General features: G+C 38.1%; 1 long non-coding RNA gene across 1 annotated transcript; it reads left to right on the top strand.

The window, feature by feature from the left end:
- Positions 667-3,313, top strand: LOC110434676. The gene is made up of 4 exons (XR_002452296.1): positions 667-783; positions 961-1,231; positions 2,288-2,386; positions 2,996-3,313. It is a non-coding gene; the product is annotated as an uncharacterized LOC110434676 (long non-coding RNA).

The following is a 5,290-nucleotide window of genomic DNA, read 5'->3' on the forward strand; positions in this document are numbered from 1 at the left end:
TGTCCGGCAGCACCGTGCCATCTCGTCCGCGACCTCAGGTTCATCCGAAACCTCGCTAATTCAGGCAGGATCAAACCGACACTTGCAACCGACACTTGCAATGGTGTGCTCCTTCCACCCCTCCACTCCTCCTATTGTACATATGAATTTGATTTCCTACGACCTGCGAATCCTGCCATCTGTCGAATGTGGGTTTTCTACATGCAAATCTATCTATAAGCATCTCCAATTTTCAATTTTCCGAGCTAATTTTTGTTGAATTTTATTTCTTCCTTTTTGGGTGATTTTTGTGGAATTTTTGTTCTTCCTTTTTGGATGCGAATTGGGGCGAATTTATTGATGGGCTTTGCTGGTAGGATATGTGACAAGATATCTTTGTCATCAAACCATTTGATCTAACCTTTAATTTGGGATTTTAGAAGGTTCCCCTTTTCTAGGGTTCCGAGAAACATGACACTGTGGTTTGGATTTCTTTTCCATCGGTTTTGATTTGGTTTGTTTGATGTGGTTTCAAGCATACTTTACCACCAACGGGTGTCGCTCCAGCATCAACGCAGGTGCGCGCCTGGCCTTCGCCCTGCTGACCTCAGGCACTCCGTGTTCGCCGAGGTCGAGTTTTACGGAGACGTCGTCCTTTGTTTCTTGTGTGTAGAGGAACACTTGCTAATCTCCAGAGCCTCTGTCTCCTGCCAACAGTTGGGCCGCCCTTGCCAATCTCTGGAATTATAGGATAGCCTCACTGTGCCCACAGTTTATAATCCCGAGCACCTTGCCACCAGCTAGGTATGTGTCTCAATCTTGAATCTTGATCTGAACTCAATTCTCGATCCGGTTGGGCGCCACTATAGTCATAGTTTATTGTTTGCCTCACATCTCATAGAGTTTAGTTTGCTGCTAGACTTTTGTTGCATTCTTTTTCGATGAGCATTGACGATTGATATTGATATTTTGCTTGTGTAGGAAAACACATGCCTATGTGCATACCTCTCCTGCAGCCATGGTTAAACTTGCATATGTTTCGTCGGCCTTCCATGCATGCAGACATCCATCACCAGGTTCAATGTGATTGTTGTTTCATGGTCGGGTTATTTATTGATAGGCCTATGTCATCTCGAAGTAACTATTGGTGTTGGAATTCAGGTTAATCTATTTGATATTTTGCCAGGGCTATTCGATGGACATCTCAAATGTGTGTGATCTGAGGGCTACTTTGCAGTAACAAAGTTATTAGGTATATCTTGCTGCGACAGATCATCATTTTACTAAATGCTACCTACGAGAATAGGTGTCAATTTTTTTTAGAAAAATCAGCTTGACCAAATCTTTCTCTCCTTGACTTTATCAACAGTATATAAATGTTTTCTAAAATTAAATGTAGTTACTTTTTGTCCATGTTGCCCCCTAATTTCAGTGTTAGCTCTCAGTGAATTCATTCATTTAGTGCTTTCCCCAAAATCCACTAAATCCTTCTAGAGTTGATTTTTGTCTTTCTACAAAAAATGGCTTCACCTATTTCCTTCTAGAGGAACATGAGGGTATTTAACGCATCAGCATGCATGCAACTCTTACTATTTGCGGCATGTATGGTAGTATGATGTGGAAACACAATAAAGAAAGCACTATGTGATTGTAATGGTCTAGACTGTTAATTGATTTGCCAAATGATTTCCGTAGATCTTAAAACTAATACTGGTGGCACTTGGCAGTATTATGTTTTATTTGTAAAATAAATTAGTAGTTGATGGTCATTGTAATATGAAGAATTCTTGATTGATGGTGTTTGTGTGTTGTCACTTGTCTGCTAAACCAAGATTCCAATGTGACGACTATGTATCCTCCTTGGAATGTGATTTTATGGACACTGATATTTATGACCCTTAAGTTCTAGGTGTTGGTTCTAGAATAAAAAAATCACATAGTACATTTTCATATATATTCTTTCAGTTATGTGGCCATTGTTCTTTAGTCTAGAGTCCTTTGTAGGTGGTAAAAGGCCTGATCTCAAATTCATTTTTTTTTCTCCTATGCATTTGAAGTAATTCTTGTTCTGTATTTTTGTAAGGATTTTTCAGTAAAGGTTGGCTAACTTGGACAAACGTTCTCCTCTACAACAGCCTGAACTAAACCTTCCCTTTGCTGGCATGCTAAATGTTAAGAAAATAATTAGCATAATATATACAATGATCTGCTGAATTTCTTTTCTGCACATACCTATCTTGTTTCTATTCTTTTGTGTTTCTTCCATGATTCCTGATCCCTGACGATGTTAAATCTTGAATGCATATAGGATTGGAGTGTATGTTCTGTTTGAATAGCCCGATGTGATCGGTGATCCATATTGGAGTTCTGGGCTTCAGGCAAGGCAAATTGCACAAGGTTAACTAAGGTAATGGCTTTTTGACATTTTTCACTGGGGTGCATGCAGTTGCAGGACCTCTGAATGCGTGTCTTCTTATCACACTGATTTCTTAAATTCTACTTGCATTACATCTCCATCTTTATACAAATTACTCTATTTTAGCAGGACTACAGAACATGGGCGAAGCATGTAGATTAAAGAAAAATAGATGTCCAGACTATTCACAATGATGTTGCAACTTTTTTAGGAGGTTTTATAATTTAATGGAAAACCTCCTTGCTATTGTATATAGAGCTTGTCTGCCTTATCTTCCTCACATATATGTGTGTGTACCAACCTAAAGAAAACAATAAGGCAAAGACCAAACAAGGCTTGTTCCCCTATAATATGTACCAGATCTGTTTTTTGAACTTGGCTAAATTTGTTGGATTCATAATCATGGCTAATAGTAATATTAATATATGTTGGCTGATAATAAAAATATTTCATGGTAAATAGGGATGGTTTTGTACTAATAAACAGCTAGAACCTATAATTTTGTTCTTACAGGTAAACTTCTATTGTCCCTGAGCTAAGATTGATTTATGTCTACTCTCTAGCTAACTCTTGGCAGTTGGCACTAATTTTTAATGGCAGTAATGTGAGCCTTCCAAACTCCTAGAACCGAGAAATGTGGGCACCAAATGTGGACCTCAAGTTAGTTGCCAATATTACCAAGATTCAGGCAGTAATCAGTAAGAAGGAACTGACAACTTACCCCCTTGACATGTCTCTGTGTAACAACAGCTCACAAATTCTATGGTTGAACCATACAAGGCATGTCTCCCTTTGCATTCAGATATTTTTAATGTTTAGAAGATATACAAAAGTTATGATATTTTATACCTATGCTTATGTAATTAACAAAACAACTACAATTTATCTCTCCTTTATGATAATTTTAAATCTATGTAATTCTATGCTTGATTACCAATGCTACAATGCACATCATCAACATTTTCATTCGATTTGCATTACTTAATTCTATTTTTGAGCGTATCAGCTGAGTGGGAGCTTAACATTGCTTCACTTATTGTGATAATATTTTTTTTCTGTTGTAACAAACAACTATGATCATAGCCAGATGCTTTCCCTTATGCAGATCAAGCACATTATTTGGCCAGAAAAATTGATGGACCTGTATAAACTTTTTTTGTCATTCTATTATGAATGCTTGAAAATACGAATGACTATCAAATTAAAAATTATCATTTAGTACAAAAATGGACAGAAATGTAGTATAAAAACTACGCCATGAAAATTCAAAACACGTTTAAATTTAAAATTATCATTATGTGAGCATGTGACGCCACGCTTTGTGACTGAGTTAGTTTCAGAAACTTTATTTTTTAGATTAAATGTCACTTTAATATTGGTATTTAATTTTACGATGTTATTATTTTATATCGTGCGATCCATGTGTTTTTATACAAAATGTTAATTATCCCGTAGCAACGCACGGGCACTCTTCCTAGTATATATATATATATATATATATATATATATATATATATATATATATATATATATGGCAAACGCTTTTACGTAATTCTCAAAACACGAACCTAACATATATTTTCTGCCTATACATGTCGTACTCTATTTACCCATACTCCTTGTACCCACACTCACATTAACACAGCCCCTCTTAAAAAATCATATTATCTCTGCAATTAACATAGATGTACCCTTGATGGCTTCTACAAAACTCGTCTGATTCCAACAACCTATGGAATAATATACAGTAACAATACATTTATTGTAGTTCTTTATAGACACATTTCTCCTAATTCCTGACAGGTACATGACCACATCATCCTGACACCGAGTCATCGATCAGCAACTCAGACGATGATGAACAAGGATGGGAGTTTGATCTCAACATGAACCTTGGTTTATCTTACCGGCTCTATCACAGCCCAACAAATTCTATAGTCCACGGACTCGGTGCCTTTAGTAATATTTAGGCCTACCACTATCTGGTACTTTTATGCACTGCATTTTGCAGGAATTAGCCTACACATCCTGCTGATGCTATGTAATATTGCTACCTACCACTCTGCAGTGCTTTCGTATGGCCACCAAGACTTTGTGTATGATAGACCTAATATCTATAGCTGTTGCATAAACTGCTCTATATACATAGCTTTGCTCTCTGGTGTATATAACATTATTTCATATCCGAGCATGGACAAAATGTACATAGATATCAGCAAAGGCATTCTATAGATAAACATATACATAGTATTAATGTGTGCATCTTCTCCAATCAACAATCATCAGTATCCTTTCTAATCGTGCGCATGGGCGCGCGTTTCCTACTAGTATATGTAGTAGCCCGAACCACACGCGTGGACAACGTGGCAACAAGAAAGATGAGGATTAGGTCAAGACTCGAGTCGAGCTCCATATTGCTTGTTGGGTGTTGGTGGCTGGTGGGTGTTCGCCAACCCTGGCCGGTTGCAAGTAGGTGACGACACTGACACGGACTCCGTGTGGCCGTAGCTTCCTCCGCGCGGATTACGATTGTACTCAGGCTGTAGGGGTCCACGGCACGGACGCAATTGGCGATTGCACAGTCGAGGTTGGTGGTGTATCATCACCACTGTCAGCCCTCACCCGTACCAAACAGAATTTATACCGTCGTCAACCGGTTGGTTGGATCACCGCTGGTATATATCTACTGGCTTCTCGCATATCATTTTTTTTGTTTTTTTGGCGAGAAATATCACTACTGGTTTTAAGTGAACCGGCTATGATGCCTAATTGCATGTTACTGTTGCAGTGCACGATTGATTCTGTTTGCTTCTAGTTCCTAGCTGGTAATGAGAATGGAGCTGTCAAGTTCCTTTTTTTTTCCATTTTTACAAAAGCAAGTTAAGATATCGGGCA

The sequence above is a fragment of the Sorghum bicolor genome, chromosome 4 (assembly GCF_000003195.3).
Source record: "Sorghum bicolor cultivar BTx623 chromosome 4, Sorghum_bicolor_NCBIv3, whole genome shotgun sequence".
Taxonomy (NCBI): Eukaryota; Viridiplantae; Streptophyta; class Magnoliopsida; order Poales; family Poaceae; genus Sorghum; species Sorghum bicolor.